The sequence below is a fragment of the Corapipo altera genome, unplaced genomic scaffold (genome assembly GCF_003945725.1).
Source record: "Corapipo altera isolate COAL_440 unplaced genomic scaffold, ASM394572v1 57, whole genome shotgun sequence".
NCBI lineage: Eukaryota > Metazoa > Chordata > Aves > Passeriformes > Pipridae > Corapipo > Corapipo altera.
Genome location: NW_020884905.1, coordinates 3,746,685 through 3,765,729, shown reverse-complemented (window position 1 = coordinate 3,765,729; position 19,045 = coordinate 3,746,685). Strand labels below are relative to the sequence as shown.

The 19,045-nt window shown below is 39.8% G+C and overlaps 1 protein-coding gene across 5 annotated transcripts in view; it reads right to left on the bottom strand.

The window, feature by feature from the left end:
* TGFBR3 (transforming growth factor beta receptor 3) overlaps positions 1-19,045 on the bottom strand; it is a 140,043-nt gene that overhangs the window by 65,923 nt on the left and 55,075 nt on the right. The window lies entirely within an intron of this gene.

The following is a 19,045-nucleotide window of genomic DNA, read 5'->3' as shown; positions in this document are numbered from 1 at the left end:
ATTTCAAGTATGAATTCCAAAATTGAAGGTAGTCTTTTGGTTACCATGGAGGGATCCAAGGAGAAAACAAACTACCACCAGTGATAGAAGTCAGAGGAACTAGTTTGTTTTAGATGTGAATTATTTGTTTATGTCAGACATTGTTATCTCCAAACATTGAAAAATGCATTCATGTATATATAACAATGAAAAGTTAATCTCTACTATAAAGGTAATTACATCAGGAAGGATTTGGGCGAGTTGGATTTGTTGCTTTTGAAGCAGTGCTGATTTATAGTGAACGTCGTTCAAATACATTGTACAAAACAGCAGGCATCTGTCACATGATAAAATGAAATGTTTGTTTACTGAGCCTATTTTGTGTCTGACAGCAATTATCTACACTGATAACAGATATCTAGTCCAAAACAGAGTGTACACCGCCCTTTCAAATAATCACCACAGCATGATGTAGTGCCATACTCTTATATAGTATGTGAGACCGTGTGATGTGATATAGCAAGATAGCACAAAAGCTGAAACATACAGAGCAGTTTACATTTAAACTATATCTCAGGAAACTAAATCAAGACAAATATTTATGAAACGCAGCCCTGCTTTTCCAAAACTGCTCAAACCCACCCCTGACAGTAACAGATACAGCATGTTTTTGATCCAGAAGGTCACAGGAGAACATAATTGACTTAACCCCTAATTTGCACTAAAGTCACTCAGATAAGACTTAGACTCACATGAACCAGTTAGTTCAGAGGCTGCCAGGCATAAAAAGGAAATATAAGCTCGAAGCATATTTTTTTTCCAGATAGCGTACATCTTCTTTTGAAAAAAGTTCAAAATTAAAGAAAATCTTCAGCTGATCAAATGGCAGAGCTCTGGTTTTGTCAAGCCTAGAGCCAGATATTGTAGCACTAGAGATCATCTGACTTTGGTGTACACGTATGTTTAATTATATTAGCACTGACCTACACTTTATTGGTTAAAAACACAGTTTTTTCAAGATAGAGTTTGCTGCTGAGCATTTATTTAGAAGTCAAAGAGACCATCTTAAACCAAATTATCTTGAAAAAGCAAAGCCCCTGAGCACAGGGAAATTTCTGCACTGCCTCGGGCCATGTGTGCCTTGTCCTGCCAAACGGGCCGTTCCTGAAACCCACCAGCGCATAGTGCATATCCTCCCAGCTCCCACAGAGCAGGAATATTTGTAAAGGCAATACTCAAGGCATAAATTACGCATGCCTGTGCTTGGGGTACAGAGCATAAACAAACTTTCTGCTCTCTAAATGAGGAGCTTGGCAGTAGCACTGACCACCAGCTTGGAGGACTTGAGGTTTTTTGGTTTTTATTTAACTCCTTTTAAAGAATACACATACAAAATGGGACCAGTCCAAGTAATGATACTCAGTTTACCAAAAAAAAAAAAACAAACCTACAAAGAAATCCATTAAAAAGCTGCTCTTTGTAATGTTTGAAGAAATATTTAGAATTTGTAACAATAACACAACCAGTTGAGAGGCCACATTTTCCTGATGTACAGGACCAGATCAGAGACCCTGTTAACCAATTAGTCCAGCCACTGATGTGTAAGTCCTGCAGCAGACCATGTTATACAACCTGCACAAAAAGCTTTTCTAAACTGCACAAGGATTTCTTGGGCTAGGGAGCAAACAGAGTGCCAAGGAACACTTGTTTCATTGAATTGTTTCTTGCAGACCAGAATGGAGTTCATGTTTAAGATGCTTCAATCATAATACATAACACACAGAGAACAAGGTGTAAGACTGAACAAAACCAGAAATGGAATTGCTGACAAAAATGTGAGCTTTCCTTAGTAAAGGTTCAAGACAAAGAGCTAATACCTCCTTTGTGATTTCCCTGTGAACACCTATTTCAATGCAGTACATCTACAAATCCTCCTCTCCAGCCTTCATTTGGTATTTATTCTGAACAAATTTACCATATTAGAGGAGAAGACATCCGGATATTCCCCTCACTTCCTACAAGGACTCATCCACATGAAGATGATGGTGACTGGTACATTCAGGCTCTGTCTCCCTTGCCAGCACCTCAAATGTGCGTTAAATCCCTTTTTCAAAGTCTTCTGTTCTGCTCAACATGCAAGATGGAAACACTCCCAGAGGGAGCAGAAGTTCACATCCCGGATAACCACGCGCAGTCAGGCTTATCCGCACAGCGATGGGCAGACCAAGGCATGCCTCCTCTGCCTGCACTCCACCCTGGTTGGACGGGGCCAGATCTCCGGCAGAAACCCTGTCACTCTGCTGGCAGTGAGCCCATGTGCTGCCCCAGCCCTGAGCAGGGCTCACTGCTGTAGGCCCACTCTCACACCAGTGCAGCTGTACAGTGTCTGGCCACATACCCCGCTGGCCTGGGCCACGCCACCTCCAGCAGCTCTGTTTTGAGGAAAGGGGTGCACAGAGCTGCTCTAAACTGCTCAGTGTAAGAAACCAATGTTTTCAGGGAGCTACTGCATTTGATAGAGCTGCTTTCAGACAGCCTCCTAAGTGACTGAGATACAGCCCTTGAAATCTGAACTGAAGATCAGAGTATCTCCTGGAGGCTGCTCCACTGCAGTCAGACCACAGAGCCATAATACTGCCCATGCACAAGGCATATTGGTGGGGTAAATAACAGAGAGGTTTCTCCAGCTGTCACATTTTTGCCAAGTTCCACATAGCTGCCTGTATAGCTTTGTTGTGGATCTATACTACCCTTTCTAGGAACTCAAGACTCTCACAAACACTATTTCTCTTAAGCATGCTGGCAGTACCAATCCACAATCCTCACGCACTGATATTCATGTATTTGCCCAACCACTGATCTGGGTGTAGTGCCATGCCCAACATACACTGGCATGCCTGGAGGTAGCGCCAAGTGAAAGGAAAAATTACTTCTAGATCATGAAGTCCACTGAATGCTCAGCCTGTAAATGGCACAAGACAGCTCCTTCTGCCACCATCTCTCAATTCATGCTGTATTTTAGTTTATTCTTACACTGCCTGCACTCCAGCAATGCTGGATCTTTTTGCTCAAAATTCACTAACCATATTTCTTTCCAGCTCTTCCTACCATACCTGCAGGTCTGCCCCAGTCAAAGAAAGGTAGATGTTGCTACAAGGCACTGTCACTCCAGCGGGAGCAGCAAGAGCTCTCCTCTATCCAAATTAGCAGCTCTTGGTTCCTTCACAGACCCCTCCTCCTTATCTTCCTTCCTTCCTCCCACCTTCCTCTGACTAGAGAGCCAGTTACTTCTATGTAGTTTAAATCCTACAAAAATGCATATTTACCACTCTGAAAAAAACAGAAAGCCCTCTCTATGACACTACTAATCTGATTGTTTATCACCTTCACACCACCTACTTATATTTGAAAGCCAGCATGAAACCACAACCTCATCTTGCCTGGGTTTTATTGTTCCACTGCTCTGCCCTGCACAAACCCCCAGACTGCGCTTTGCCAGCTTCCCGCTACAGCCCCACACCTTGTTCCTGCCAACTTCACCTGGATCAGAGACACCAACATCCTGCCAAAATTCACTATCATCAACATTTTAGGGCCAGTTCATCTGATTAACACACTAAGATTGCCTCTTCAGCTCCAAACATGTACAGATATTCTCCTGCATCTCCATCCCCATCAAACTGGTACTTAAAGAGTCAAAGGTATGTTCCAGTTTATCCATTCTAGTGTGGTCATACGCCCTTGGCGCCTTCCCTGTTGAGAATATAAGTGCACACGCACAGCTATCCTTGGGCTTTTGTTTAACTTTGGAGCATGTAACCACTTAATCTTGTTAGCAAACCCTGGCTCCTACCACAATCAAATTTTAGTTGCTTAATGCCTTTAGAAGATGGAAAGCAAGTGAACCAATTATTAGGTATGTGTTTTACAATGGCAAATATTTTGTGAATTCAGATTTCTAGACAATCGTTCAGTATTGAATTATTTTTCACTTCCAAATAATAAGAATATTTTAAAGGAAATCAATGCAGACCCAACCTTGCTTGATACTAACATCTGGAACATATTCAATACAACTTCAACATTCTTGTTTCCCATATCATCCATGCTACTAATGAACAACATGTGTTCTGCTGTAAGAAGGTAGCAGAAATGGGAGTAAGACACTAAAGGGGATAATACAACAACCCAAGACCAACACATAACTGTGATGGATTTATTCAAATAGCAAAGGCTAATGTACTTTCTGTTGTATTTCCATGGTGGTTTCTACAGTGTTGTCAGTTGAAAATTGTGAGCAACTCCTGCAAATTGAGTGAATCTGTGCTGGGGGCTCCACAGCACACTAGCATGGTTCCCCTATGCCATACCAGAGGGTACAAGCCACACCAATGGGATATAACACTCCTCAGAAAAAGGACAGAGTTATTCTAATTAATTTCTGAATGAGGGAATGACACAAATCTAGTCATTATATATAAAGACAAAAAAGGCAAAATCCAGACTTGAGGAACACCAGGGATCTCTATGCTGTCAGGTACAAAGTAATATAAATTACTGCAGATCCTGCTAGAATTCATCAATTTATATGCTGAAAAGCACATTAAGATGTGGAAGAGGCTAACTAAAGCAGAGATTTCAGTATGCCCAAATGACACACTTTCACGAAAGTTCTTTTGGAGAAGGTTAATTTAAGGGCATTCTCTTATATTAGTTAGTGACAATGATGACTGAAACAAGAAAAAAGAAAAAAAGACAGGATCCTCAAACCTCCTTTTGAATGACAAACGGAAGGGGAAGCTAGTTTCCCTTGAACTCAAAAGCTCCATGGAACACTTGTGCAAGACTCAGCAATAACTTCTTCCTATGACCTTCACCACTCATTTCTATAGATGCAAGTGCATGGGCGAAGGGACACTGTTCTACATTGAATAATTGTTACCACCTACACAACCTTCTTCTCATAAAAGGTTTCTCACTGAGGGAAGCATTTATACTAAAAAAATATACTCAAGGGTTGAGACAAGGCCGAGGGGAAGACTAAAGTAAAGGATGACTGTCTAAAGCATTTTATATTTGTACAAATCTACTATTGATTTATTTACTTTTGTATCTTCCACACTATTCAGCTGGGGAGGAGAGCATTACACTTTTCTTGTTCTATATAACTCATGGCAGCAGTTGCAACTCGGGCGAAACAGCACATGTGATGCAGAATAACACTGCTGCTAGTCTGTCATAGTTTTGGTAAGGAGGAGGAAGAAATTTACTGACAAATAAAACTTTGGTGTGCTTCCATATCACTTTTCTGCCTTAGTACATAGCCAGAAATGCATGGGAGTAATCAAGGTTTTAGATTTGTTCTGACAAGGAAAAAAAGCAATTCTGATATTTTATATTTAAGAAATAAATTTTAAAGTGTGGAGTTTTTTAGTTCTTTTTCTGTCACATCTTGTCAGAAAAAAGCACATATATCTCATGGTGAATCTACTTTTGACTGAATTACCATTGGGGCAAAGGGCAGAGGTTTAAAACTGCAGGGAAAAGATTCACGGACATGGACTGATTTTGCCTATTTTGGAAAAATAACCCAACCAACCAACACACCCAAGATACCAGACTCCACAGATATCTATTTGAAATGAGTGAGCTGTAAAACTTAAACTGAGAAGAGGAAAAATATATCCTCAAGAAATATTCAGTACAGATGGCAACACTTGGTTGTAGAAGGAGTTAATATACACAAGCTGCACTAACCAAAAACACGTGCTTGTGCAAAAACACAGCAAAGGTTTCCCATTCCAGTGCTCTGAGCCCAGAAATCTCCAGCAACTTCACGACACCATCTCTGCATCTTTTCCCTGTCTCCAAGCATGAAAAAACACAACTATTCTCTGAAATGATGCATTACCGTACAAACTTCACCTTTAGACTGACTTCCACTGCTAATGCTATGTTGCAATTAGACCCTCACTCCACGTTTTCTCTATTCCCAACTACCATCCCCCAATTAACTGTCATTCCACTATCATCAACTCTGCCCAGACTTACTCCATGTATGGACCAAACTATTCAGATGTTTCAACACATTAGATTACACTTAATCTGAAATGTCTTTGGATCTGCAGTCGTTCTAGACATTTCTATTATACACAGTAAAGACTACCAAGCATCTTCTGCCTGCCCACTAGGAATCGTTCACACCTGTAGATGACATGCTCCATACCTTTTTGGGTTGCTGTTCTGCTTGGTACAAACTCATCCTGTTTTCTCCTTCTAAGCAAAATAATCTTTTTTGCCTCTCCGGTGCATCTGTTGCAAAATATTCATTCCCACTCCTAGACACCGGTAAAAGCACAAAATTTATCTCCTCTCTTTAGCAGAGATGATCTAACCTCAGGTGTTACCTGCACAAACCACACTTTTTTTTTTTCCATGCAGGAAAAAATTCAAATTACATTTTGAAACCAGGAATGCTTTCTCCCACTTTTTAAAAAACAAGCTTCTATTATCTTTTGTCCTTACCAGGACATAAAATTGATGCAAGTTCAATTAGAAAGGTTAACTATCAAATAAAACTCAATTTCTCCAGCAATGTACTGCTACTTAAAAAATATGAATTGTACTTAAACTATCCATTTAATGAAAAATTGTAAATGTCAAAGTCAAATTCATTTGTTATACAGAAAAATTCAGTTCAATACCTGAGCAAGCAAGGCAAAGCTAGGCAATGTCAATCAGTCAGTATCTTGTTTGACAAAAGAAACAGACACTATTGCTGTCTTGTTAATATTAAGCTAATTAAACAGAAGAGGTAATGAATGAAAAACCTGTTTGGTTTAACGTCCGCTGAGCACACTCTCAAGACACTGCTACCCATGAGGCACAACCTTAGAAAACAAACATCTGCACCTGGAAAACAAAGAAGTCTTTCAAAAGCAGATGTACTCTACCACAGAGCTACATTTTATGTAACCTCTGCTGTACTTTTTTCTGACCAGAAGTACTGTCAGAGCCCTACCTTCTCTTGAGGTTTGCAGCAGAACACTGCTTACAGGAACTCTTCTCTACTATATTTCCATGCCTGAATGTGCAAATTCATCCACATATGCTTTCTCTCTCTTCCCATTCCTTCTCCCAGGCAAGTATTTGGAAAACACTTCACTAACATAAGAGCATCTTTTTAATCCCTATAAACAGAACAGCATGAATGCATTGACTCTCATTTAAATAAACCCAGAAAGCACAATTTCTGTTTTCCATGCCAAAGAACTGAAAACAAAGTAGTCCACCAAAAAGGGTTGTTGAGTTTTTCCCTTTGTTATCCTCAAGTAGTAGAAAACAGACAAATTTCAATCAAATCTTATGTCCCATGAAGGACCATCCCTTTTTAAACAGTGGTCAGTGTTACTCAGAATAAGGGCTTCCCCGCCCCCCAGACATGGCTCTATGTCAGAAATCTGACTTTCATCACAAATTTGTACCAAGACTGTAAAAGATAGAGAATTATTTCAGATAACAAGCAGTACCTAAAATGCAAATAATCATTGTGCCTTAACAGCCTTAATGGAGGAACCAAATTTAGCATTCCATTTGCATCACTGTTAATGGATGAAGTTGTCTTCAGCCCAGTGATTGTACAAAGAGGAAGAAATGAACAAACAAACTATTTCTAACATTCCTTGTTCATTATTCCCAACAACATTCAAATTTTATGTTGTAAAAGTCTCTTTTCCCCAGAGATAGCCCATAAATTGTCTCAGATTTATCCCTCTTTACCGTAGAAAGGATAGGAAGTTGCATGGAAACAATGAATGGAAGTGCGCTTTTTATCAGAAAACGACAGGAAGCATTCCGCTTGGTTTACATGAGAGCCCTGTATTAGGGCCAAAAGGGAAAAAACCTCCAAACCTATAAAAACTAGACGCCTGCTCAGAGAAAAAAAATCACTAACACAGGTTTCAAAAACATTGTATTTTCGATAAACCAGTATTGAAACTCCTCAAACCATCCTAACCACACTACTGCTGTTACTGTATTCCTGAAAATGAGTAAATTTGAGATTACAGAGAAGGAAATTCCAGATTTCAGAAAATCAGTTTCAGAAGGTAAAAAGAGAGAACCATACTTACTTTCACAATCAGCCATACAGGAATTCAGCAAAGAGCATGCACAAAAACACACATGAAAACATAGATTAAACCTGAGCATCCTACGCTTATCTAAGAAAACAAGTCTTCTGAGTCTCTCTCAGCAAAATATTACCTATTTAAATTGCAAATGTATACTTCAGTTCTTTGTATACTCATGGGTACTCTTGAAAGTGCTGATACAAGTTCTAATGATTTTTGAACCAACATAGGAAATGCTGGAATCCCATCTCAGGCAGCATTAATAGGTATAAATAAAGGCATCCAAACAGACAGTAATAGGTTACAGAATGTCTACACAAGACTGGTGGCAAGGGTAAGATTTTTGGCTTAGGCAGATTTTGTTGTTCAGTTTGGGGTTTTTTTTTTCCTTTTCTTAATCAGAACAATTAAAAATATCCCATGGCAGTTTTTCAGAACGGCAAGCGGTTGTCACATGCTTGATCCCTACTGAATTCTATTTGGAACTACATGTGCAGCCATCTTTTGCCCATATTGGTTGTCCAAGGGGCAGTACCATGCAGTGAAGAGTTTATATCCAAAGTCTCATCTGATGACTAATGACAGCAACCTCAATGAGATCAGGAGAGACTAGAGGTGCCTTCTGTTAACTGGTTAGGGGGGAATACCAACCACAGAGTTGATAGCTACTCTTGCAATTTAGAAAATTTTCTAATTGCTTTTACTGAAACTATTAAGACACTAGACAAACATTTCTAAACAATTACAGTATTACACAATTCTACAAAACATTAACAGATTTTCATTTAATTCATAACATTAGCATTACTTTTGATAGGACATCCAAGCTCCAAAGTAAAAGCATAGTCAAAATTTTCCTTTTATTTATTTTCTTTTATCTGGGCCCAAACTGCTTCCTTTTCTTCACATACACAGGCACACTGAACTTGCAGGGGTTCCATCTGTGCCTTTTCCTCCCCCCATCTATGAGCTCCTTTCCACAACTCTACTAAACTTATCTGTAATTTGTTTTCTTTTGTATGCAACTGCTATTATTTCATTAAACTGTTCCTTCCGTGGTCCCCTCAGCTTCATCAGTACTTGGCATTCACTACACCTACATACAAAGGGCTCTTCTTTCAATAAGATTTCCTGCTTTTATCTGTCAATTGGATTATGTTCAGGTCATATTTTGGTCTTCAGAGAGGGAATACTGAATTCTGGATGCTGGTGCATATGGATGCATGCACATCTGGAGAGTGAGAGGTGATCTCCTTTCAAAGATATCTTTTTGACAGCCCCAGAGATGCAGAGGACCAGATGGTACAGCTTTCAGCTCAACAGCAACTTCCATGCAATCATCTTCTGCTTTAACTTCACCACTGGGCCCAGGGCTGCACGAGAGACTTGTTATTTGTGACTAGCACATTGGAAGAATAGGCTAGCAGTCACTGCTTCTAATCCTTGGCCAGTACTGAACCATGAGGACCCTGCTTGCAACACCGGGCACCCAGAGAAAAGTAGACAGAGAGGAGTTCTTGGTTTGGGGTTTGGTTTTTTTCCTCCCCTTGGTTTTGCCTGTCAGAAGCCCTTCTGTGCTAATATATTGGTGCTTCACTCAAGCACAAAACTTTATAAGCCTTGCCCTTCCTAATCTCAGCTAGCACGTCAGAAACATCACTTCATACTAAAAAAGGGAACATCTGCTCAGCACTGTATGTCAGGAAGATCTGATAAACACCACTGCTGGACGCAGAGCCAGAATGAGAACAGCCGCTTTGAAACTTGTGATTCGCGTGCTGCCAGCCAGACCGGGACATGCTGGGGTTGCCTTTCCCATCTCCTCAGCTGCACATGGATTGAAAATCCTCATCAGTGGACCGCCCGTTCATAAAATAGAGAAACATTTCTTTGTTACTCAGGTTTCCAGCTGCAGCAGTTGGCAACTGTTTGCCTCAGAGTCCCATCAAATGCAGTGGCAATCTCAAAAGCAGCAAAAGCCAAAGGGAAGGAAAAAGGTTTTGCGGAAGACAGTTCCATAAATGAAAGAGTACCAGCCTTTTCCTAATTAAAAATAACAAGATTACAAGTTCAATTGAAGGCTGAATTCCTGTAACTGACCCTTTAAGGATGAGTTCACCATCACTAAACGTCTGCACAAAGCTTGAAAACTGATCCTTATCAAGTGCTTAAGCAAGAGAAAACTTCCCTCCACAAAACACATAAAAGTTGCAGTCTTGTCACAAAAAATATAAGAAGAGATACACCAAAAAGAAAAAAAAAAGGCAAAATCTACTGTACTGTTCCCCAGTCCCCACTGGGTTAACCAACTGCTCAGCCTCTATTGTAGGGTCAGCAAGGAAAACAATCCCGGAATATGCCCTGCTACAGGTTTTCTCTTTAGACTTGTGAATTTTATTATCTAGTTTGGTTTTAACTAGGAAGGACCCTGTGCTCCAAATTTTTCAAGGTTCTGTGCCTAAAGATGAGGAGAAAACACCAGGTTGGCCCCAGTGCTGAGGAATGCTTACAAAGACCTTGCTCTGTCCTGAACTCAAGGACAGCATCCCCTTGGACAGGGAAACAATGTCCACACTCCCCTATTTGAAAGCCATGAAGATAAATGCTGTCAAATGTTTTTCCAAGTTCATCGAGGTATTTCAGACAATTTGGCTGAAAGAGGCTGGTGCTGGAGACAGCTCAAGCCTCATCTGAATCTCCAGTGAGGGTTATAAACACAAGATAGCACTGGTCCACAGGTCACTGACAGCTCAGCTGCTTGCAAGTGGTCTGCATAACCACATTTTTCTTTATATCAAATTCAATAAAGAGTCTAATAGATAAGGTGCATGGTGGTCCTTGAAAAATTCTGAGGGCTGGCTATGCACCTAGATATTGCTACAGAAGACAAAGAAAGCCCACACTTCCAAGCTATTATGAACAGAAGTCAATCAGAGTAGCCTTCACTAAGCATCAACAATAAAATAAATTTTTTTCATCAATTAAGCAAAGAAAAAATAATAGGAGAGCTCTAGGCACATTTGGTGTTAAATGAAGGGACAGAAATTAGCACAATGCCGAGCAGGTCATGGACTATCCAAGTACAGAACATCCCACCGGTCATCAAGTTTTTCAAAAATGTAGCTTGAAAAATTTTTACTTGAGTACTTTTCCCCCTGCTTTTTATCTAAATATGAAATAATTACCCAAAGTCTCTCTTTATTCTGGCTTAAAATTTCCCCTCAATTTAACTTAAAGTGATAGTACACTAAAAATCAAAAAATAAAGGAAAAACTTGGGAAGAAAAGAAAATATGTGCAGATGGGTTCTAGAGTATTGTGAGCAGCTGACCTAATTTGGGCTTTCAGAAGCATTTATCTTCACTATTTCCATATATGCCAATTATTCCCAAAAAATCTCTCCCATGGTGACATTTTTGTTTAAAATAATAAAAAATCCTGTATCATGTGAGTTTTCACGCTCCTTGGAAAATATATATATTATACTGTAAATCCCATATAGACTTGATTATCTTAAGTTAAATAATAAGCTTATATAATATGTTAATAGAGATCCACAGGCATCTGCCTAAGTTGTGTAAACAGTGTCAAATGACATCTTGCAGATCCAGACAAAAGAGTGTTTTCTAAAGTCCACATGCCAGGATCTTTAAAACATTATTTAAAATACTTATTACCAAATATTCAATTCCCTGCCATGTAGCAAGGTCGGCTACAAAGTTATTTTAACCCCCAAGACAGGGAAGTAATTGCAAAAATAAAAAAAATCACTGCATTCTCTGTTTAAAATAGAAGCGTTATTACAGTAGAGATACAAACTGCCCCTTTAAAATACCATGGCAATAGGCCTTACCCATGTGAGCTAATCCCCACAGTCACCATTTTTAAACCCAGCTCCCAAGACAGGCCCCCAGGTACCAGGTGGGCTGGTTGGCAGGTGACAAGCACCGTGCCTGGCACCCAGGGCATGGCTCTTTGCTTCACTCACACAGTGTGCCAACCCCTCCACAAGGGGATGGACCCAAATGAACAAGTCTATCATGGGATGGCAGACCTATACATACACAGCTAATTCTACAGGTAATGACAAACCAATAAAACCTAACACTGCAGGTTTATGAGACAGGATGAATCATCCAATATCGAGACAGCCAAACCCAGCATGTCTCATTCTCTTCACCTCTCTCCTCCTTCCCACCAACACTTTCCAGCTACTTTATGCCTATTTTCATGATGATCAAACATGCCTTCCCCAGAGCTGATTCAACTCACTAACATGATAGGAATCTAGCCCAAGCTAAGCAGGTTCCTGTTGGCCTTTGGTGCATTTGATAGCAGGGAGGAAGGCTCGGGGAGCACCCAGGCTGGCTCCCATCAAGGGCAGTGGGTAACCTGCACCCCTGTCCCTACTGTGGGCAGTAGGGAGCCTCCAGATTTAACTGCGCTTATGAAACCACAGACTGAATGCAAAGACCTTCCTAGAAAGAGATACTGCTGATTTTAGAAAATGTGCTGATTGTGTAAATGCAGTTTCCTTCTAGTTCAAGATCAGCACAACAGTAACACAAACTACTACTTTCAAAAGCCCCTATGCATTTTCATTTTGAATAAATATTTCCACGGTGCAGAACACAAAAAAAAAAAAATCACAGCTTAGCAACTGCTCTGATTACCAAGAAGGCATCATGCAATACCTCACTAAGTTCCATGCATATACATGTATGTGCAAGCGTAAATATACACACATGCATTCTCCAAAGCTATTTGATCTGTATACTGACAAAAAATTCAGTGAAAGTGAGAATAACAAATCACACTTTAGTCATAGAAAGGTATTTGTTCCACATTTGAAGAGCATGCAAGAGACGGTTGGTTTTGAACATAAAAGCTTTTTCTGAGGGAAGTTCATTTACTTTCCTCAGCACTACTAAAAATCACCATTTACAATGACAGGACATTGCAGTCATGACACACAGTCTCTTAAAATTGCTTCCTTAACCAGTGTTCCTGTAAGCCCACATTTAACACCTCAGATAGAATGCAAGACTGGAGCTACCTCCTTTTTAAGTTGTAACCACACTGCACTGCAGCACTCCTCTCACCTTCTCATCTCCACTTCCTGTGTTAAACTCCTGGAAACTGCATTTACAGCTACACTGCAAAGAATCATCTTAGATGTAGCAATATGAGACCTGATGTGGGAGAAGTCTTAAGTTTGAATGAGTTTATTCATTTATTAAAAGCATACGTTGTCACTTCAATTCATTTGTGTATTTAGGACCTTGTGGTACAGTCCCTTGCATACCATAAATTTACTTACTCTTGTTGAATTAACATAATGCTTTTTATCCAGACAGAATAAGTTTTCAGGGAGAATGAAGGAGTCACCCAATGCTTTTTTTACCAGCTCAGCTCTCAGTCCAAGTTAGACTTAGCTCTAGTTTTCAGAGTGGGGGTGAGGGGTAGAGGTGGAAATGCTATTTTAAAAAAAGTTGAAAATGAGGATCAGGAAGTTTTATTTACTGTTCTGACTAAAAAATCCCAAGTAAATTCTGTTTGGTTTATAGATTCTTATTATCATCCCAGGTTACTGTTACAGCATCTTTTTATGGGACAAGATGCCTGCATACAAGATGCTACAGATTTGAAAACTATTGCAGACAGTCTCTCTACAAATTCTACGTGTAGAGAAGACCACCATCCTATCTGAATACCTAAAATAACTTACCACACCACATACAGCCTCATCTACATAGCTAATGCAACAGGGTGGTTTCCTAAAATATCACAGTATGTCCAGGGAGACACTTACAATATGTAGGAGTATAAAGTCAAAGTCTTCTGGCCCTGGCCAGAAGAGGTTGCTTGTACATAAATACCCTGAAGTAGAAGAGCTTGGGATAAACTCTTCTTGGATCAGTGTGAAATGCTGTCCTGCTCTGCACTCACTGAACTTTTTCAACATAAAGCAGAGAAACGACCATTTGTCAGCTAGTAATGAAAAAAAAAAAAATCCAAACCAGTAAAGACCTGAAATTTATGATCTGAAATGCCCAATCCTTCCCTTCAAAAGCAGCAGTATTTTCATTCTAATATAGCAATGCAGTACCTGCATCCATGCAGTACATGGACATTTGTCCTGAACTTCCAATCAGCTGTAAGCAATTCAAGACCAGTCACAGCAGTTTTAACCAATCTCATAAATCCCAGGCTTAAATAATAAATAAAAATAAACATCTTCTCATCAGTAACATCCAGAGGTTCGTTTTCTGGGCACAATATCTGTCCACATCAAGTGCGTGGGTTTTTTCATGCTGCTGTTCCTATAAAACTGTTAATATTCAGACAACTAAATAAACAGATCTGCTCTTCAAGTCAACTGCTTTTGGATTATAATTATGAAAAGTAGAAACCATCTTTGTTTTTTCCTCCCCAAACTGGAAGAAATTGAACTTTGCCCTCTCAATAAGGCTGACTCAACAGGATGAGTAGAATACAAGCACAGAGGTCAAGTGGCCTAAGAAATCTGTTTTGAATATCCATACAAAAAGGCTGACCAGAAGCAACAGAAAAAATACCTGAATTTTAACAAGCTCAGTGCTTATACCACACTCTAAACAGAGTCTGTTTTCGAAGTGTGATGTTACATATTAAACTCAGCTGTTAAGCTAATACTGAAGTGTGAAAAACAACCAAGCCACCTTCCACTACTCCACAAGCCATTCCACCACAGCTCAGTGTTGCCATCATCACAGCGAAGTTATCTTGAAGCAAGATTACTTAAACCAGAAATTCCAGGTCCATAAGCCTAAACAAATATTTTTTGGAATATTTTCAAGAAGTTGAAGATCTGGGACTTTTGAAATGCTTGGCCTTGGTTTGTTAAGCATGTAACTATTAGTTAAAGCGTAGCTTAGAACTCAAGATAAATGGTTTGCGCTAATGTGGGTCCACAGTTATATTCTCCCCTTTTACAACCTGTAAACATTATTACCACTAATTTATAGGGCAAAAGAAATTTACCAGTTGATAAAGTGAGCTTGCCCTTAGGCAAATAATTTGGTGGCTTTTAAGTGAGACTTCAAATTAACCCTGGTTACCTAATGCAGCATGTTCTCTTCAATGTTTTACATGAAAAACACCACAAAGTTTATTCACACCTTCCTTAAAAAAAAAAAAAAAAAAAAAGAAAATAGGCCTATTGTTAAACACACTTAATGGAAGAGAAACTGATGGTGGGAATATGTAATTATACAACACCTGGCCAGTGCCACAGTACAGCAGGTGCCCCATGCCCTGCCTGATCTTCCACTTCCCTGAACACAGTAATCCAGCCCTGAAACAACACTAGCCACACATGGGAAACGACACTCACAGACTCTATTGGAATTAAAATCTCAGAATTATTTAAGGAAAATTGGGACTAGAAAGATTATTTTGTATCAGTTGTCAGCAAAATGGACAAATGCTCCCTACTCTTAGAATCACAGAATCACAGATGGGTTAGATGGGACCTGCCTTGAGTAAAGACACCTCCCACTACTCCTTGTTGCTCAATTCCCCATCCAACCTAGCCTTGAACACTGCCAGGGATGGGGCATCCACAGCTTCTCTGGGCAACCTGTTCCAGTGTCTCACCACCCTCATAGTAAAGCATTTCTTCCATATATCTAACCTAAACTGGATATATATACTGGAAGGTTGCTATGAGGTCTCCTCACAACCTTCTCCAGGCTGAACAGCCCCAACTTGCTCAGCTTGTCTTCACAGGGGAGGTGTTCTTCACCTTACCAACTTCATGGCCTCCTCTGGACTTGCTCCAACAGCTCCATATCCTTCCTATGTTGGGGGTACCAGGACTGTACACAGTATTCCAGGTGGGATCTCGTGAGAGCAGAGCAGAGGGGAAGAATCACCTCCATCAACCTGCTGGTCACAGTCCTTTTGATGCAGTCCAGGATAGGGTTGGCTTTCTGGCTGCAAGTGCATACTGCCAGCTCATATTGAGTTTTTCATCACCTATCACCCCCAAATTCCTCTCCACAGGGCTGCTCTCAATCACTTCTCCACCAATTCTGCAGGTGTGCCTGGGATTGCCCCGATCCAGGTGTAGGACCTTGCACTTGGCCTTGTTGAACTTCATGAGGTTTTCATGGGCCCACCTCCAAAGGCTGTCAGTGTCCCTCCGGTGGCACGCTCAGGAACACCTTTGCCAGTCTTTGCTTCATACCTCTTTTTCATTATAACATCCTTGGGCTGCATCATTTGAGCCACAGAAATCCATTCTGCTTGATTTACAAGCGCCCAAGCTCAGCTATTCCTATCTGTACAAACACTGTGTGTCACTAGGTCATCACAACAGAAGTCCATGTTGCCAGAAGATAAAACACGTCATGCTTGTTAACACACAAGTGTTATCTTGTTCAACCAGATACTACCAAGTGTGCAATCACAGTGACACCCAGCCCTGTGAACCTTGTGTGAAGCCAATTATAGGTGAGGAGAAAAAGTACCTGCACAAAAAAATGTTTATAAACACAGAAGTGCCAGTCTCTAAAGACTGAAAGAGCTTTACCACAAAAATCTACCTAGTTTTTTTAGGTGACAAATATATTTGTTTTCAACAAATCTTGCTTTAATGAAATACTACCTATGTTTGTCGTGTGCTTTTAAATAGAAATTTATTTTCTTGGTAGGCATCCTGTAGCTATGCTGTAGCCTTCAACTCATGAAACTTTTGTCTTTTAAAGGTTATGTTTTCAACCTAAAATTGAGTTTCAGGGCACTTTTGTGCCTAGGTGCAATAGCATTCAGAGAGAAGCCTATAAGCAGTAATAAACCACTAAAGAACAGTTTTTTCTTACGTCAGAAATTTGCAAGTGCATTATACACTCACCGGGTTTTAAATTAAAAGCTAATTTGGGGTTTGCATGAGAATTTCCATATTTCTTTCCCCTTCGAAACTGTGAGGTTCTGTGGGAATTCTGTTTTTCTTTTTAAACCAGATGCCTTGGTTTTAGGTAGTCTGCTCTGTTAAAAAAAGTCTAAAGGGCATTATCCACACAAAGAGCTGAAGGTCATTACCCAACTGTGCTCATTATCTCATTATATGGTCTAATTCGGTAATGTGTTTTCTTCCGGGATGTGATAATTAGTGTTGTGTTTCTTTGTTTCTAACAAAACCTTGGAGATACTGAAATCTTTTAAGGAAACAGTGAATCATTTTGGAAGGCTGTGTGCAGTAAGAGTCAAAGTTACAACCCTTCCTAGTTCTTACAATTTCATGGCTGCCTCTTCCCAAAGCAATCTGCTCTTGGATCCCTGCTTTTAGGAAAACAGCTCCTAAAAAATGAGCATCAATAAACTGAAATTTTCTGGTGAGGAACATCTCTATATACACATTCAGAAAATGAAAATTCATTCTAAATAAGCCACAAAATCCACAGAGAGAATATGTGTTTTCCTTCCCACAGAGGATTCAAATAATGGTAATAACTTACTTTAATCAAGTTAGGGCCAGCAAGTATGTGTACTGTAACACAGCCAAGTCCTGAAATCATTACCTTAGACCCAGCATACACGCTGAACACTTTAGCAGCACACACTGCCTTCAACTCCCATTGAAATGTGTAGATTCTTGTGGGGATGTTGGGGTTTTATTATCTCACAAGGTCAAGCTCTTAGTCCTTAATCAGGCAAGAATCCAGATGAGGTCCATGGGAGATTTGCCAGCGAAAGAACTAACTGGAGAGCGAGAAAGGATGACTCTAAACAACTTGGGAGCAGAACTTTATAGAGAACAGAGAGAGCTTGCATATTGTACGCCTGATTCATAGGGAGTAATTTAGCTCACGCAGATGGCAGCCACATGTAAGAAGATCTGACCGTATATATCCTATACTTGCGCCTTGTCTTCATTGAAAAGAGAAAGGCATCAGTGGATAAGCATGATTTCAATTACTAAAAATGTAAATTTTGACAGAATAAGTCCACTAATGAGATTTTCAAAACTGTTAAAGTTAACATAAAGGAATATATATTGAATTATAAAATAAAATACTTACTAACTAATCCACCCTTGAGGTTTTTTTCTGCTCTCCAGAACCCCACTAGAAAGTTAACAAACCCCACACGGAAACAAAAATCATTCTCAACAAACAAGTAAAATTCCTGTCTTAGGAATCAAAAGGCTATCTGCAATATCAGCCAGAGCTCTGAAATTAATCACTCATTAATGTATCTCTTTCCACTCGCCTTGAGGTAAAGTTTTGTTTCAAGAGTTTTTTTACTAAGTGCTACCACTCACTTTTTTTTTATCCAGGCAACAACTTACCCCCCACTCATTACTGCCCTTCTTCCCTTCCAAAATACTAAAGAATTTTCTCCTTCTTGTTTTCTTTCTGCTCATTGAGTACGTGTTTATTAAGTATGTGGCCCTTGTGTTATCCTACTGGATTTCTCCCCATATAGTTCTATAAGGGTATTTGAAAGAATGCAGAGCTGTGGTTCTACAAGAGTTAACTGAGTCCAAACTTTCTTAATGTACTGACCAGCTGCTTGTTAGCTGTAACCAGAAGGAGCATGCACATTGGCAGTTAACTGTTAAATGCATTTTCAAAACTAATAGTAAGTTGAAAACAATTTGAGCTCTGGACATAAGTACAGTGTACACTCCCAGGTGAGCATCAGATATAAAAGGAGAACTCAGATGGCCTCCATATGAAATCACAATGGCTCTTCTCCTCAAATAATCTTCTATTAACTTTTGGGGGTTTTTTTACGGGAAGTTGGGGAAAGGAGTTTTAACTCAGGAAATAAGTCATTTGTGCCCAATGCTAACATAGCATTTATAAGGCATGTATCTTGGTATCATCACTGCATGGAAAAAAAGTCTCAGGGAACCTCAAAGCTGACTCAGGTTTCACAAAAATATAA